Below are 19,236 nucleotides of genomic sequence, written 5' to 3'. Positions count from 1 at the left end.
GACAGACAGACAGACAGACAGGTAGGGAGAAAGACAGGTAGACAGACAAACAGACAGACAGACAGGTAGGGAGGCAGACAGGAAGACAGGGTGGCACAGTGACGTATAGAGAGATACAGGCAGGTCGCCTAGTGGTTGAAAGCGTGGGGCCAGTAAAGCGTGGGGCCAGTAAAGCGTGAGGCCAGTACAGAGTGGGGCCAGTAAAGCGTGGGGCCAGTACAGCGTGGGGCCAGTACAGCGTGGGGCCAGTGAAGCGTGGGGCCAGTAAAGTGTGGGGCCAGTAAAGCGTGGGGCCAGTACAGCGTGGGGCCAGTACAGCGTGGCGCCAGTAAAGCGTGGGGCCAGTAAAGCGTGGGGCCAGTAAAGCGTGGGGCCAGTAAAGCGTGGGGCCAGTAAAGCGTGGGGCCAGTACAGCGTGGGGCCAGTAAAGCGTGAGGCCAGTACAGAGTGGGGCCAGTAAAGCGTGGGGCCAGTAAAGCGTGGGGCCAGTAAAGCGTGGGGCCAGTAAAGCGTGGGGCCAGTAAAGCGTGGGGCCAGTAAAGCGTGAGGCCAGTACAGAGTGGGGCCAGTAAAGCGTGGGGCCAGTACAGCGTGGGGCCAGTAAAGCGTGGGGCCAGTGAAGCGTGGGGCCAGTAAAGCGTGGGGCCAGTAAAGCATGGGGCCAGTAAAGCGTGGGGCCAGTAAAGCGTGAGGCCAGTACAGAGTGGGGCCAGTAAAGCGTGGGGCGAGTAAAGCGTGCGGCCAGTGAAGCGTGCGGCCAGTGAAGCGTGGGGCCAGTAAAGCGCGGGGCCAGTAAAGCGTGGGGCCAGTGAAGCGTGGGGCCAGTGAAGCGTGGGGCCAGTAAAGCGTGGGGCCAGTAAAGCGTGGGGCCAGTAAAGCGTGGGGCCAGTAAAGCGTGGGGCCAGTAAAGCGTGGGGCCAGTGAAGCGTGGGGCCAGTAAAGCGTGGGGCCAGTGAAGCGTGGGGCCAGTGAAGCGTGGGGCCAGTGAAGCGTGGGGCCAGTGAAGCGTGGGGCCAGTAAAGTGTGGGGCCAGTGAAGCGTGGGGCCAGTAAAGCGTGGGGCCAGTACAGCGTGGGGCCAGTACAGCGTGGGGCCAGTAAAGCGTGGGGCCAGTACAGTGTGGGGCCAGTAAAGCGTGGGGCCAGTAAAGCGTGGGGCCAGTGAAGCGTGGGGCCAGTGAAGCGTGGGGCCAGTGAAGCGTGGGGCCAGTAAAGCGTAGGGCCAGTAAAGCGTGGGGCTAGTAAAGCGTGGGGCCAGTAAAGCGTGGGGCCAGTAAAGCGTGGGGCCAGTACAGCGTGGCGCTAGTAAAGCGTGGGGCCAGTAAAGCGTGGGGCCAGTGAAGCGTGGGGCCAGTAAAGCGTGGGGCCAGTGAAGCGTGGGGCCACTAAAGCGTGGGGCCAGTACAGCGTGGGGCCAGTACAGTGTGGGGCCAGTAAAGCGTGGGGCCAGTAAAGCGTGGGGCCAGTACAGCGTGGGGCCAGTACAGCGTGGGGCCAGTACAGCGTGGGGCCAGTAAAGCGTGGGGCCAATAAAGCGTGGGGCCAGTACAGCGTGGGGCCAATAAAGCGTGGGGCCAATAAAGCGTGGGGCCAGTACAGCGTGGGCCAATAAAGCGTGGGGCCAATAAAGCGTGGGGCCAGTACAGCGTGGGGCCAGTAAAGCGTGGGGCCAATAAAGCGTGGGGCCAGTACAGCGTGGGGCCAATAAAGCGTGGGGCCAATAAAGCGTGGGGCCAGTACAGCGTGGGGCCAGTACAGCGTGGGGCCAGTAAAGCGTGGGGCCAGTAAAGCGTGGGGCCAGTACAGCGTGGGGCCAGTAAAGCGTGGGGCCAGTAAAGCGTGGGGCCAGTAAAGCGTGGGGCCAATAAAGCGTGGGGCCAGTAAAGCGTGGGGCCAGTGAAGCGTGGGGCCAGTAAAGCGTGGGTCCAGTAAAGCATGAGGCCAGTACAGAGTGGGGCCAGTAAAGCGTGGGGCCAGTAAAGCGTGGGGCGAGTAAAGCGTGGGGCCAGTACAGCGTGGGGCCAGTACAGCGTGGCGCCAGTAAAGCGCGGGGCCAGTAAAGCGTGGGGCCAGTAAAGCGTGGGGCCAGTAAAGCGTGGGGCCAGTGAAGCGTGGGGCCATTGAAGCGTGGGGACAGTAAAGCGTGGGGCCAGTAAAGCGTGGGGCCAGTATAGCGTGGGGCAAGTAAAGCGTGGGGCAAGTAAAGCGTGGGGCCAGTAAAGCGTGGGGCCAGTAAAGCGTGGGGCCAGTAAAGCGTGGGGCCAGTAAAGCGTGGGGCCAGTAAAACGTGGGGCCAGTAAAGCGTGGGGCCAGTAAAGCGTGGGGCCAGTAAAGCGTGGGGCCAGTAAAGCGTGGGGCCAGTGAAGCGTGGGGCCAGTGAAGCGTGGGGCCAGTAAAGCGTGGGGCCAGTACAGCGTGGGGCCAGTACAGCGTGGGGCCAGTAAAGCGTGGGGCCAGTAAAGCGTAGGGCCAGTGAAGCGTGGGGCCAGTACAGCGTGGGGCCAGTACAGCATGTGGCCAGTAAAGCGTGGGGCCAGTAAAGCGTAGGGCCAGTAAAGCGTGGGGCCAGTAAAGCGTGGGGCCAGTACAGCGTGGGGCCAGTACAGCGTGGGGCCAGTAAAGCGTGGGGCCAGTAAAGCGTGGGGCCAGTACAGCGTGGGGCCAGTACAGCGTGGGGCCAGTAAAGCGTAGGGCCAGTAAAGCGTGGGGCCAGTATAGCGTAGGGCCAGTAAAGCGTGGGGCCAGTAAAGCGTGGGGCCAGTAAAGCTTGGGGCCAGTACAGCGTGGGGCCAGTAAAGCGTGGGGCCAGTAAAGTGTGGGGCCAGTGAAGCGTGGGGCCAGTAAAGCGTGGGGCCAGTAAAGCGTGGGGCCAGTACAGCGTGGGGCCAGTACAGCGTGGGGCCAGTACAGCGTGGGGCCAGTAAAACGTTGGGCCAGTACAGCGTGGGGCCAGTAAAGCGTGGGGCCAGTATAGCGTAGGGCCAGTACAGCGTGGGGCCAGTAAAGCGTGGGGCCAGTAAAGTGTGGGGCCAGTGAAGCGTGGGGCCAGTAAAGCGTGGGGCCAGTAAAGCGTGGGGCCAGTGAAGCGTGGGGCCAGTACAGCGTGGGGCCAGTACAGCGTGGGGCCAGTAAAACGTTGGGCCAGTACAGCGTAGGGCCAGTAAAGCGTGGGGCCAGTACAGCGTGGGGCCAGTATAGCGTAGGGCCAGTAAAGCGTGGGGCCAGTAAAGCGTGGGGCCAGTAAAGCGTGGGGCCAGTAAAGCGTGGGGCCAGTATAGCGTGGGGCCAGTAAAGCGTGGGGCCAGTATAGCGTAGGGCCAGTAAAGCGTGGGGCCAGTATAGCGTAGGGCCAGTAAAGCGTGGGGCCAGTAAAGCGTGGGGCCAGTAAAGCGTGGGGCCAGTAAAGCGTGGGGCCAGTGAAGCGTGGGGCCAGTAAAGCGTGGGGCCAGTAAAGCGTGGGGCCAGTATAGCGTAGGGCCAGTAAAGCGTGGGGCCAGTATAGCGTAGGGCCAGTAAAGCGTGGGGCCAGTAAAGCGTGGGGCCAGTACAGCGTGGGGCCAGTATAGCGTAGGGCCAGTAAAGCGTGGGGCCAGTATAGCGTAGGGCCAGTAAAGCGTGGGGCCAGTAAAGCGTGGGGCGAGTACAGCGTGGGGCCAGTACAGCGTGGGGCCAGTAAAGCGTGGGGCCAGTAAAGCGTGGGGCCAGTAAAGCGTGGGGCCAGTACAGAGTGGGGCCAGTACAGCGTGAGGCCAGTACAGCGTGGGGCCAGTACAGCGTGGGGCCAGTAAAGCGTGGGGCCAGTAAAGCGTGGGGCCAGTAAAGCGTGGGGCCAGTAAAGCGTGGGGCCAGTGAAGCGTGGGGCCAGTAAAACGTGGGGCCAGTAAAGCGTGGGACCAGTAAAACGTGGGGCCAGTAAAGCGTGGGACCAGTAAAGCGTGGGGCCAGTAAAGCGTGGGGCCAGTACAGCGTGGGGCCAGTACAGCGTGGGGCCAGTAAAGCGTGGGGCCAGTACAGCGTGGGGCCAGTAAAGCGTTGTGCCAGTAAAGCGTGGCGCCAGTGAAGCGTGGGGCCAGTAATGCGTGGGGCCAGTACAGTGTGGAGCCAGTAAAGCGTGGGGCCAGTACAGCGTGGGTTCAGTAAAGCGTGGGGCCAGTGAAGCGTGGGGCCATTAAAGCGTGGGGCCAGTAAAGCGTTGTGCCAGTAAAGCGTGGGGCCAGTGAAGCGTGGGGCCAGTAATGCGTGGGGCCAGTACAGCGTGGGGCCAGTAATGCGTGGGGCCAGTACAGCGTGGGGCCAGTAAAGCGTGGGGCCAGTGAAGCGTGGGGCCAGTAAAGCGTGGGGCCATTAAAGCGTGGGGCCATTAAAGCGTGGGGCCAGTAAAGCGTGGGGCCATTAAAGCGTGGGGCCATTAAAGCGTGGGGCCAGTAAAGCGTGGGGCCAGTAAAGCGTGGGGCCAGTAAAGCGTGGGGCCAGTAAAGCGTTGGGCCAGTGAAGCGTGAGGCCATTAAAGCGTGGGGCCATTAAAGCGTGGGGCCATTAAAGCGTGGGGCCATTAAAGCGTGGGGCCAGTAAAGCGTGGGGCCAGTAAAGCGTGGGGCCATTAAAGCGTGGGGCCAGTAAAGCGTGGGGCCATTAAAGCGTGGGGCCAGTAAAGCGTGGGGCCAGTAAAGCGTGGGGCCAGTAAAGCGTTGGGCCAGTGAAGCGTGGGGCCAGTGAAGCGTGGGGCCATTAAAGCGTGGGGCCAGTAAAGCGTGGGGCCAGTAAAGCGTGGGGCCAGTGAAGCGTGGGGCCAGTAAAGCGTGGGGCCAGTAAAGCGTGGGGCCAGTAAAGCGTTGGGCCAGTGAAGCATGGGGCCAGTAAAGCGTGGGGCCATTAAAGCGTTGGGCCAGTAAAGCGTGGGGCCATTAAAGCGTGGGGCCAGTAAAGCGTGGGGCCAGTAAAGCGTGGGGCCATTAAAGCGTTGGGCCAGTGAAGCGTGGGGCCATTAAAGCGTGGGGCCATTAAAGCGTGGGGCCATTAAAGCGTGGGGCCAGTAAAGCGTGGGGCCATTAAAGCGTTGGGCCAGTGAAGCGTGGGGCCATTAAAGCGTGGGGCCATTAAAGCGTGGGGCCATTAAAGCGTGGGGCCAGTGAAGCGTGGGGCCATTAAAGCGTGGGGCCAGTGAAGCGTGGGGCCATTAAAGCGTTGGGCCAGTGAAGCTTGGGGCCATTAAAGCGTGGGGCCATTAAAGCGTGGGGCCATTAAAGCGTGGGGCCATTAAAGCGTGGGGCCAGTGAAGCGTGGGGCCATTAAAGCGTGGGGCCATTAAAGCGTGGGGCCAGTAAAGCGTGGGGCCATTAAAGCGTTGGGCCAGTGAAGCGTGGGGCCATTAAAGCTTGGGGCCAGTAAAGCGTAGGGCCAGTGAAGCGTGGGGCCATTAAAGCGTTGGGCCAGTGAAGCGTGGGGCCATTAAAGCGTGGGGCCATTAAAGCGTGGGGCCAGTGAAGCGTGGGGCCATTAAAGCGTGGGGCCATTAAAGCGTGGGGCCATTAAAGCGTGGGGCCATTAAAGCGTGGGGCCAGTGAAGCGTGGGGCCATTAAAGCGTGGGGCCATTAAAGCGTGGGGCCAGTAAAGCGTGGGGCCATTAAAGCGTTGGGCCAGTGAAGCGTGGGGCCATTAAAGCTTGGGGCCAGTAAAGCGTAGGGCCAGTGAAGCGTGGGGCCAGTAAAGCGTGGGGCCAGTGACCGAAAGGTCGCTGGTTTGAACTAGGTGAAAAATATACCGATGTGCCCTTGAGCAAGGCACTTAACCCTAATTGCTCCTGTAAGTTGTTTTGGATGAGAGCGTCTGATGTAAATTAAAACTACACAGTGATATAGAGAGATACAGACCAACAGTGATATAGAGAGATACAGACCAACAGTGATGTAGAAATACAGACCAACAGTGATGTAGAGAGATACAGACCAACAGTGATGTAGAGAGATACAGACCAACAGTGATGTAGAGAGATACAGACCAACAGTGATATAGAGAGATACAGACCAACAGTGATGTAGAGAGATACAGACCAACAGTGATGTAGAGAGATACAGACCAACAGTGATATAGAGAGATACAGACCAACAGTGATATAGAGAGATACAGACCAACAGTGATGTAGAGAGATACAGACCAACAGTGATGTAGAGAGATACAGACCAACAGTGATGTAGAGAGATACAGACCAACAGTGATATAGAGAGATACAGACCAACAGTGATATAGAGAGATACAGACCAACAGTGATATAGAGAGATACAGACCAACAGTGATGTAGAGAGATACAGACCAACAGTGATGTAGAGATACAGACCAACAGTGATGTAGAAATACAGACCAACAGTGATGTAGAAATACAGACCAACAGTGATATAGAGAGATACAGACCAACAGTGATATAGAGAGATACAGACCAACAGTGATGTAGAGAGATACAGACCAACAGTGATGTAGAGATACAGACCAACAGTGATGTAGAGAGATACAGACCAACAGTGATGTAGAAATACAGACCAACAGTGATATAGAGAGATACAGACCAACAGTGATGTAGAGAGATACAGAATTTCATGTTCCCTGTTCCACATGATTTGACTCTTCCTAACTGCTACAAGGTGTTCTCTCTGTCTCTGTCTCTGTCTCTGTCTCTGTCTCTGTCTCTGTCTCTGTCTCTGTCTCTGTCTCTGTCTCTCTCTCTCTGTCTCTCTCTCTCTCTCTCTCTCTCTCTCTCTCTCTCTCTCTCTCTCTCTCTCTCTCTCTCTCTCTACCGCACTCTCTCTTTCTCTCTCTCTCTCTCTCTCTCTCTGTCTCTGTCTCTCTCTCTCTCTCTCTCTCTCTCTGTCTCTCTGTCTCTCTCTCTCTCTGTCTCTCTCTCTCTCTCTGTCTCTCTCTCTCTCTGTCTCTCTCTCTCTCTCTGTCTCTCTCTCTACCTTTCCTTTTTTTCTAATCCTCTCTCTCAGCCCAGCATGCATTCCGAATAATCTGTTTCATCTCATCAGATGTGATTAGACAAAACACATCTCCAGATAATGTCCTGGTGCCCTCTGCCTCTGCTCTGTGCCACCACTGAGGCAGATAGGATTGGGCTAGCTCTGGTCCAGGGTGTGACAGATGGGGAAACACACACACACAGACACGCACACGCACACGCACACGCACACGCACACACACACACACAGCAGGTAGTCTAGTTGTTAGAGCGTTGGACTTGTAACCGAAAGGTTGAAAGATCGAATCCCTGAGCTAACAAGGTAAGAATCTGCCGTTCTGCTAGGCCGTCATTGTAAATAAGAATTTGTTCTTCATTGACTTGCCTAGTTAAATAAATAAAACATTTAAAAACACACACACAGAAGAGACACTTGAGAAGACATGTTTCTCAGATTTCCCCCTAAACAGAGGCTGTCAATCAGTAGACAAAACAAATATTTAGACCAAAACAGAGATGCATTGAGCCTAACCTGTCTTTCCCAGCTCTGAAATGAAACCCAGATGTGGTCTGCTTCCTACATGGCAACCTTATGCCTTCTATAGTCCACTACTTTTGACCACAACCCTATGGGCCCTGGCCAAACGTAGTATTACTATATAGTGAATAGGATGCCATTTCACAAGCAGGTAAAGTAGATTATAAGTCTGAAATGAAAGAAACATATGGATAGGTGTATTTTTAAATGGAACTCTCCATCCTCTGTAGGCTCAGTCTCACCTATCTGTGCTTTCATTACATGGTCAGACTACTGAATATAGAGCTGTATCATGATAGAACATGTTCAGACTACTGAATATAGAGCTGAAAAATTATAGATCAAGGTCAGACTACTGAATATAGAACTGAATCGTGATAGAACATGGTAACACTACTGAATATAGAATTGTATCATGATAGAACATGGTCAGACTACTGAATATAGAACTGAATCATGATAGAACATGGCCTGACTACTGAATATAGCGCTGTATCATGATAGAACATGGTCAGACTACTGAATATAGAGCTGTATCATGATAGAACATGGTCAGACTACTGAATATAGAGCTGAATCATGATAGAACATGGTCAGACTACTGAATATAGAACTGAATCGTGATAGAACATGGTCACACTACTGAATATAGAACTGTATCATGATAGAACATGGCCTGACTACTGAATATAGAACTGAATCATGATAGAACATGGCCTGACTACTGAATATAGAGCTGAGTCATGATAGAACATGGTCAGACTACTGAATGTAGAACTGAATCATGATAGAACATGGTCAGACTACTGAATATAGAGCTGAATCATGATAGAATATGGTCAGACTACTGAATATAGAACTGAATCATGATAGAACATGGTCACACTACTGAATATAGAGCTGTATCATGATAGAACATGGTCAGACTACTGAATATAGAACTGAATCATGATAGAACATGGTCAGACTAAAGAACATAGAGCTGTATCATGATAGAACATGGTCAGACTACTGAATATAGAACTGAATCATGATAGAACATGGTCAGACTAAAGAACATAGAGCTGTATCATGATAGAACATGGTCAGACTACTGAATATAGAACTGAATCATGATAGAACATGGTCAGACTACTGAATATAGAGCTGTATCATGATAGAACATGGTCAGACTACTGAATATAGAGCTGTATCATGATAGAACATGGTCAGACTACTGAATATAGAGCTGTATCATGAAGGAACATGGTCAGACTTCTGAATATAGAGCTGTATCATGATAGAACATGTTCAGACTACTGAATATAGAGCTGTATCATGATAGAACATGGTCAGACTACTGAATATAGAACTGAATCATGATAGAACATGGTCAGACTACTGAATATAGAGCTGTATCATGATAGAACATGGTCAGACTACTGAATATAGAGCTGTATCATGATAGAACATGTTCAGACTACTGAATATAGAACTGAATCATGATAGCACATGATCAGACTTCTGAATATAGAGCTGTATCATGATAGAACATGGTCAGACTACTGAATATAGAGCTGTATCATGAAGGAACATGGTCAGACTACTGAATATAGAGCTGTATCATGATAGAACATGGTCAGACTACTGAATATAGAACTGAATCATGATAGAACATGGTCAGACTACTGAATATAGAGCTGTATCATGATAGAACATGGTCAGACTACTGAATATATAGCTGTATCATGATAGAACATGGTCAGACTACTGAATAAAGAGCTGTATCATGATAAAACATGGTCAGACTACTGAATATAGAGCTGTATCATGATAGAACATGGCCTGACTACTGAATATAGAGCTGTATTATGATAGAACATGGTCAGACTACTGAATATAGAACTGAATCATGATAGAACATGGTCAGACTACTGAATATAGAGCTCTATCATGATAGAACATGGTCAGACTACTGAATATAGAGCTGTATCATGATAGAACATGGTCAGACTACTGAATAAAGAGCTGTATCATGATAGAACATGGTCAGACTACTGAATATAGAGCTGTATCATGATAGAACATGGTCAGACTACTGAATATAGAGCTGTATCATGATAGAACATGTTCAGACTACTGAATATAGAACTGAATCATGATAGAACATGGTCAGACTACTGAATATAGAACTGAATCATGATAGAACATGGTCACACTACTGAATATAGAGCTGTATCATGATAGAACATGGTCAGACTACTGAATATAGAACTGAATCATGATAGAACATGGTCAGACTACTGAATATAGAGCTGTATCATGATAGAACATGGTCAGACTACTGAATATAGAGCTGTATCATGATAGAACATGGTCAGACTACTGAATATAGAGCTGTATCATGAAGGAACATGGTCAGACTTCTGAATATAGAGCTGTATCATGATAGAACATGTTCAGACTACTGAATATAGAGCTGTATCATGATAGAACATGTTCAGACTACTGAATATAGAACTGAATCATGATAGAACATGGTCAGACTACTGAATATAGAACTGAATCATGATAGAACATGGTCACACTACTGAATATAGAGCTGTGTCATGATAGAACATGGTCAGACTACTGAATATAGAACTGAATCATGATAGAACATGGTCAGACTACTGAATATAGAGCTGTATCATGATAGAACATGGTCAGACTACTGAATATAGAGCTGTATCATGATAGAACATGGTCAGACTACTGAATATAGAGCTGTATCATGAAGGAACATGGTCAGACTTCTGAATATAGAGCTGTATCATGATAGAACATGTTCAGACTACTGAATATAGAGCTGTATCATGATAGAACATGGTCAGACTACTGAATATAGAACTGAATCATGATAGAACATGGTCAGACTACTGAATATAGAGCTGAATCATGATAGAATATGGTCAGACTACTGAATATAGAACTGAATCATGATAGAACATGGTCACACTACTGAATATAGAGCTGTATCATGATAGAACATGGTCAGACTACTGAATATAGAACTGAATCATGATAGAACATGGTCAGACTAAAGAACATAGAGCTGTATCATGATAGAACATGGTCAGACTACTGAATATAGAACTGAATCATGATAGAACATGGTCAGACTAAAGAACATAGAGCTGTATCATGATAGAACATGGTCAGACTACTGAATATAGAACTGAATCATGATAGAACATGGTCAGACTACTGAATATAGAGCTGTATCATGATAGAACATGGTCAGACTACTGAATATAGAGCTGTATCATGATAGAACATGGTCAGACTACTGAATATAGAGCTGTATCATGAAGGAACATGGTCAGACTTCTGAATATAGAGCTGTATCATGATAGAACATGTTCAGACTACTGAATATAGAGCTGTATCATGATAGAACATGGTCAGACTACTGAATATAGAACTGAATCATGATAGAACATGGTCAGACTACTGAATATAGAGCTGTATCATGATAGAACATGGTCAGACTACTGAATATAGAGCTGTATCATGATAGAACATGTTCAGACTACTGAATATAGAACTGAATCATGATAGCACATGATCAGACTTCTGAATATAGAGCTGTATCATGATAGAACATGGTCAGACTACTGAATATAGAGCTGTATCATGAAGGAACATGGTCAGACTACTGAATATAGAGCTGTATCATGATAGAACATGGTCAGACTACTGAATATAGAGCTGTATCATGATAGAACATGGTCAGACTACTGAATATAGAGGTGTATCATGATAGAACATGGTCAGACTACTGAATATAGAGCTGTATCATGATAGAACATGGTCAGACTACTGAATATAGAACTGAATCGTGATAGAACATGGTCAGACTACTGAATATAGAACTGAATCATGATAGAACATGGTCAGACTACTGAATATAGAGCTGTATCATGATAGAACATGGTCAGACTACTGAACATAGAGCTGTATAACCAACAGCTTGTTCAGGGCCCAGATGACCTGTCCTGGTTTGCCTTGCCTGTCCTGACTGTTCATGTCCTATATAGTTGCCGAACTCTCAGAATGAGTAGAGCAACAACAACACAGCCAATATCATTATGGCAGTCTGTTCCCTAGATAGCAGATATCATTATGGCAGTCTGTTCCCTAGATAGCAGATATCATTATGGCAGTCTGTTCCCTAGATAGCAGATATCATTATGGCAGTCTGTTCCCTAGATAGCAGATATCATTATTGCAGCCTGTTCCCTAGATAGCAGATATCCTTATGGCAGCCTGTTCCCTAGATATCAGATATCATTATGGCTGGTCTGTTCCCTAGATAGCAGATATCCTTATGACAGTCTGTTCCCTAGATAGCAGATATCCTTATGGCAGTCTGTTCCCTAGATAGCAGATATCCTTATGGCAGTCTGTTCCCTAGATAGCAGATATCATTATGACAGTCTGTTCCCTAGATAGCAGATATCCTTATGGCCGTCTGTTCCCTAGATAGCAGATATCCTTATGGCAGTCTGTTCCCTAGATAGCAGATATCATTATGGCAGTCTGTTCCCTAGATAGCAGATATCCTTATGAAAGTCTGTTCCCTAGATAGCAGATATCCTTATGGCAGTCTGTTCCCTAGATAGCAGATATCCTTATGGCAGCCTGTTCCCTAGATAGCAGATATCCTTATGACAGTCTGTTCCCTAGATAGCAGATATCCTTATGGCAGTCTGTTCCCTAGATAGCAGATATCCTTATGGCAGTCTGTTCCCTAGATAGCAGATATCCTTATGGCAGCCTGTTCCCTAGATAGCAGATATCCTTATGACAGTCTGTTCCCTAGATAGCAGATATCATTATGGCAGCCTGTTCCCTAGATAGCAGATATCCTTATGGCAGTCTGTTCCCTAGATAGCAGATATCATTATGGCAGCCTGTTCCCTAGATAGCAGATATCATTATGGCAGTCTGTTCCCTAGATAGCAGATATCATTATGGCAGTCTGTTCCCTAGATAGCAGATATCCTTATGGCAGTCTGTTCCCTAGATAGCAGATATCCTTATGGCAGTCTGTTCCCTAGATAGCAGATATCCTTATGGCAGGCTGTTCCCTAGATAGCAGATATCCTTATGACAGTCTGTTCCCTAGATAGCAGATATCCTTATGGCAGTCTGTTCCCTAGATAGCAGATATCTTTATGGCAGTGTGTTCCCTAGATAGCAGATATCATTATGGCAGTCTGTTCCCTAGATAGCAGATATCATTATGGCAGTCTGTTCCCTAGATAGCAGATATCATTATGACAGCCTGTTCCCTAGATAGCAGATATCATTATGGCAGTCTGTTCCCTAGATAGCAGATATCATTATGGCAGCCTGTTCCCTAGATAGCAGATATCCTTATGGCAGTCTGTTCCCTAGATAGCAGATATCATTATGGCAGCCTGTTCCCTAGATAGCAGATATCATTATGGCAGTCTGTTCCCTAGATAGCAGATATCATTATGGCAGTCTGTTCCCTAGATAGCAGATATCCTTATGGCAGTCTGTTCCCTAGATAGCAGATATCATTATGGCAGTCTGTTCCCTAGATAGCAGATATCCTTATGGCAGGCTGTTCCCTAGATAGCAGATATCCTTATGACAGTCTGTTCCCTAGATAGCAGATATCCTTATGGCAGTCTGTTCCCTAGATAGCAGATATCTTTATGGCAGTGTGTTCCCTAGATAGCAGATATCATTATGGCAGTCTGTTCCCTAGATAGCAGATATCATTGTGGCAGTCTGTTCCCTAGATAGCAGATATCATTATGACAGCCTGTTCCATAGATAGCAGATATCATTATGGCAGTCTGTTCCCTAGATAGCAGATATCATTATGGCAGTCTGTTCCCTAGATAGCAGATATCATTATGTCAGTCTGTTCCCTAGATAGCAGATATCATTATGGCAGTCTGTTCCCTAGATAGCAGATATCATTATGACAGCCTGTTCCCTAGATAGCAGATATCATTATGGCAGTCTGTTCCCTAGATAGCAGATATCATTATGGCAGTCTGTTCCCTAGATAGCAGATATCATTATGGCAGCCTGTTCCCTAGATAGCAGATATCATTATGGCATTCTGTTCCCTAGATAGCAGATATCATTATGGCAGCCTGTTCCCTAGATAGCAGATATCATTATGGCAGTCTGTTCCCTAGATAGCAGATATCATTATGACAGTCTGTTCCCTAGATAGCAGATATCATTATGGCAGTCTGTTCCCTAGATAGCAGATATCATTATGGCAGTCTGTTCCCTAGATAGGACATATCCTTATGGCAGCCTGTTCCCTAGATAGCAGATATCATTATGGTAGCCTGTTCCCTAGATAGCAGATATCCTTATGGCAGCCTGTTCCCTAGATAGCAGATATCCTTATGGCAGCCTGTTCCCTAGATAGCAGATATCATTATGGCAGTCTGTTCCCTAGATAGCAGATATCATTATGACAGTCTTTTCCCTAGATAGCAGATATCACTATGGCAGTCTGTTCCCTAGATAGCAGATATCATTATGGCAGCCTGTTCCCTAGATAGCAGATATCATTATGGCAGTCTGTTCCCTAGATAGCAGATATCCTTATGGCAGTCTGTTCCCTAGATAGCAGATATCCTTATGGCAGTCTGTTCCCTAGATAGCAGATATCCTTATGGCAGGCTGTTCCATAGATAGCAGATATCCTTATGGCAGGCTGTTCCATAGATAGCAGATATCCTTATGACAGTCTGTTCCCTAGATAGCAGATATCCTTATGGCAGTCTGTTCCCTAGATAGCAGATATCATTATGGCAGTCTGTTCCCTAGATAGCAGATATCCTTATGGCAGTGTGTTCCCTAGATAGCAGATATCATTATGGCAGTCTGTTCCCTAGATAGCAGATATCATTATTGCAGTCTGTTCCCTAGATAGCAGATATCATTATGACAGCCTGTTCCCTAGATAGCAGATATCATTATGGCAGTCTGTTCCCTAGATAGCAGATATCATTATGGCAGTCTGTTCCCTAGATAGCAGATATCATTATGGCAGTCTGTTCCCTAGATAGCAGATATCATTATGGCAGCCTGTTCCCTAGATAGCAGATATCCTTATGGCAGTCTGTTCCCTAGATAGCAGATATCATTATGGTAGCCTGTTCCCTAGATAGCAGATGTCATTATGGCAGTCTGTTCCCTAGATAGCAGATATCATTATGACAGCCTGTTCCCTAGATAGCAGATATCATTATGGCAGTCTGTTCCCTAGATAGCAGATATCATTATGACAGCCTGTTCCCTAGATAGCAGATATCATTATGGCAGTCTGTTCCCTAGATAGCAGATATCATTATGGCAGTCTGTTCCCTAGATAGCAGATATCATTATGGCAGTCTGTTCCCTAGATAGCAGATATCATTATGGCAGCCTGTTCCCTAGATAGCAGATATCATTATGGCAGTCTGTTCCCTAGATAGCAGATATCATTATGACAGTCTGTTCCCTAGATAGCAGATATCCTTATGGCAGTCTGTTCCCTAGATAGCAGATATCATTATGGCAGTCTGTTCCCTAGATAGCAGATATCATTATGGCAGTCTGTTCCCTAGATAGCAGATATCATTATGGCAGTCTGTTCCCTAGATAGCAGATATCATTATGGCAGTCTGTTCCCTAGATAGCAGATATCATTATGGCAGTCTGTTCCCTAGATAGCAGATGTCATTTTGGCAGCCTGTTCCCTAGATAGCAGATATCCTTATGTGATGCCAGTCAGAGAAGACAGTAACATCACCACACCAGGCCAGTCAGAGAAGACAGTAACATCACCACACCAGGCCAGTCAGAGAAGACAGTAACATCACCACACCAGGCCAGTCGTCCTTTGTGATGCCAGTCAGAGAAGACGGTAACATCACCACACCAGTCCAGTCGTCCTTTGTGATGCCAGTCAGAGAAGCAGCAACCCTCAGGGACTTATCCCCAGACAGACAGCTCAGTAAAGAGCACTGATTAAATGCAGGCGAAAAGAGAGAAAACATCTCATCCAGACCATATTTAGTATTCATGGAACAGACAGCCATACAAGGGTTCACCTTGAGAGGTCAGAGCAGGGACTGTATCCCAAATAGTTCCCTGTTCCCTATGAAGTGCACTACTTTTGATGGGCTCTGATTAAAGGCTCTGGTCAAAAATGGTGCCTTACAAAGGGAATAGGGTGCCATTTGAGACACAAACCAGGAAGACTGGATGACTGGAATCCCAGAGTGCTTTGCAGCATGGCCAAGTTTAGCATTTAGGACTTTGGAACACAGCTGATTGTGTTTTTGAGTGCTTTTGATTATCTGGTTGATTTAGAGGGAATTGAAAATGGTAAATAGAACCCATAGACTAGAGTAGAATTAAAAGTTGTATATGCAGGGACATTCTTCGTTTCAACTCCACTGACACTGTTGTTGTGATAAATTCACTGACTTAGTCAATACTGGGTATGCCTCACAAATGGCACCCTATTTCGTACATAGTGCAATCAAGTCATTTATTTAGCTCTCCCTAATGCAACCCAATTCACTGTAAAAATAAAAATAAAAAAATAAAATAAAATCTGGTCATTTAGTTTTTTCATACATTTCCATACTTAGAAGAATAGCTAGTAAATCACATTAACAACACTGCGTAGATTGCAGAGCACTGGCTGTACTGGTGTGGCCCATATTTATAGTCATAAATGCAATAGAACCTCTGATGTCAGCAAATTCATTACCAGTGACTTGAATTAATGCTTCAACCAAACAGAACAGCTAGGCCTCTGGAGTATAAAAGCTACGTCCCAAATGGAATCCTATTCCCTATATAGTGCACTGCTTTTGACCAGGGCTCATTATGGCTCTGGGCAACACTAGTGCGCACTATATAGGGAATATTGTGGCATTTTGGTGGGGAGCAGACATACCGTAGTCAGTTATAATGGTTTACATCTAACTGAGATACAATACATGAGGGATGTTATATAGAACTAATAGCATACATTACAATACTGAACATATATAATCTGGCAGGTGACATTCTTGAACATTAGTATGATTTATAAAGTTAACAGAATATTATTATTCCACAGTTAAACATCTATTTACATATTTTAGAATAAGTAGCATTTATATCCAACACATAAGGTATTGGTCAACACTGTTATTTTCATCATAGTTAGGTCTTAAACACAGATGAAAGATTGCTACAGTTATCTGTTGTATTACTGGCCTGGTCCAAATAATCTGTTAGAGTTATCTGTTGTTTTACTGGCCTGGTCCAAATAATCTGTTACAGTTATCTGTTGTTTTACGGGCCTGGTACAAATAATCTGTTACAGTTATCTGTTGTTTTACTGGTCTGGTCCAAATCATCTGCTACAGTTATCTGTTATTTTACTGGCCTGGTCCAAATAATCTGCTACAGTTATCTGTTGTTTTACTGGCCTGGTACAAATAATCTGTTACAGTTATCTGTTGTTTTACTGGCCTGGTACAAATAATCTGTTACAGTTATCTGTTGTTTTACGGGCCTGGTCCAAATAATCTGTTACAGTTATCTGTTGTTTTACTGGTCTGGTCCAAATCATCTGCTACAGTTATCTGTTATTTTACAGGCCTGGTCCAAATAATCTGTTACAGTTATCTGTTGTTTTACTGGCCTGGTCCAAATAATCTGTTACAGTTATCTGTTATTTTACGGGCCTGGTACAAATAATCTGTTACAGTTATCTGTTATTTTACAGGCCTGGTCCAAATAATCTCAATTCATGTAAGTCCATGCATGCTTAAGCACATTTCAAATTTCTTAAAACATTTCTTTTAAAACCATTCTGAGCTGTGCTTGCCACTCCAAGTACTTCAGAACAATACCAAACCATTTTGTATTAGTTCATTCTGTCTGAATGAATCCTATAGACTAGAGAAAGACGATGCAATCCTCGTGTTTAAATACCTTACTGTAACTTTCAGAACTAATTCCATTATATGCATAAACAGTTCAGTAGACTTACAGAATTGGGTTATTGTCTTGAAATGACAACAAACCAACACACTCTAAACACGATATGAAGTTTATTGTGAAAAAAAGACGATAGAAAAAAACTAAAACAAAAAGTTGCAGAAATTGGATTTGAAGTGCAGAACAAAAAGTGACAGAACCAATTTTCATTCTCCACAGCCTTTTACATGTTATACTCCCCCTCTATCTATACACACACAGACACACACACACAGACCCCCCCCCCCACACACACACACACACACACACACATGCAGACACACACACACACACACACACACACACACACACACACACACACACACATGCAGACACACACACACACACACACACACACACACACACACACACACACACACACATGCAGACACACACACACACACACACACACACACACACACACACACATGCAGACACACACACACACACACACACACACACACATGCAGACACACACACACACACACACACACACACACACACACACACACACACACACACACACACACACACACACACACAGACACACACACACACACACACACACACACACAGACACACTCACACAGACCCCCCCCCCCCCCACACACACACACACACACACACACACACACACTCACACGCAGACACACACACACACACACACACACACACACACACACACACACACACACACACACACACACACACATGCAGACACACTCACATGCAGACACACACACACACACTCTATCTATCCACACAGACACACACACACACACACAGACACACACACACACACACACACACACACACAGACACACACACACAGACCCACACACAACCTCTATCTATCTGTACACACAAAATTGGTTAGCATCTTGACACATGGGAGAATTGAAGGCTCTTCTTGTTTTCTTACACTGTTGGCGTACTAAATGGCACCCTATTCCCTATATAGTGCACAATGCTGAGAGTAGGGTGCCATTTTGGGGATACAGACAGAATTTTGTAAATGGGAAAACTCACAGAGAGAATATAGTTGATGAACAAGCTAGTTGGTTCAATTATATGATATTGGGTATTTTCTTTTAAAAGTTGAAGGGAGTAAAGCAGATGTTACAAGACAGGATTCTACAGGCAGATGTTACAAGACAGGATTCTACAGGCAGATGTTACAAGACAGGATTCTACAGGCAGATGTTACAAGACAGGATTCTACAGGCAGATGTTTACAAGACAGGATTCTACAGGCAGATGTTTACAAGACAGGATTCTACAGGCAGATGTTACAAGACAGGATTCTACAGGCAGATGTTACAAGACAGGATTCTACAGGCAGATGTTTACAAGACAGGATTGTACAGGCAGATGTTTACAAGACAGGATTCTACAGGCAGATGTTACAAGACAGGATTCTACAGGCAGATGTTTACAAGACAGGATTCTACAGGCAGATGTTTACAAGACAGGATTCTACAGGCAGATGTTTACAAGACAGGATTCTACAGACAGATGTTTACAAGACAGGATTCTACAGGCAGATGTTACAAGACAGGATTCTACAGGCAGATGTTACAAGACAGGATTCTACAGGCAGATGTTTACAAGACAGGATTCTAATGGCAGATGTTACAAGACAGGATTCTACAGGCAGATGTTACAAGACAGGATTCTACAGGCAGATGTTACAAGACAGGAT

This window comes from Salvelinus namaycush, chromosome 23 (genome assembly GCF_016432855.1).
Source record: "Salvelinus namaycush isolate Seneca chromosome 23, SaNama_1.0, whole genome shotgun sequence".
Lineage (NCBI taxonomy): Eukaryota > Metazoa > Chordata > Actinopteri > Salmoniformes > Salmonidae > Salvelinus > Salvelinus namaycush.
Note: the sequence above shows the minus strand (reverse complement) of the source record.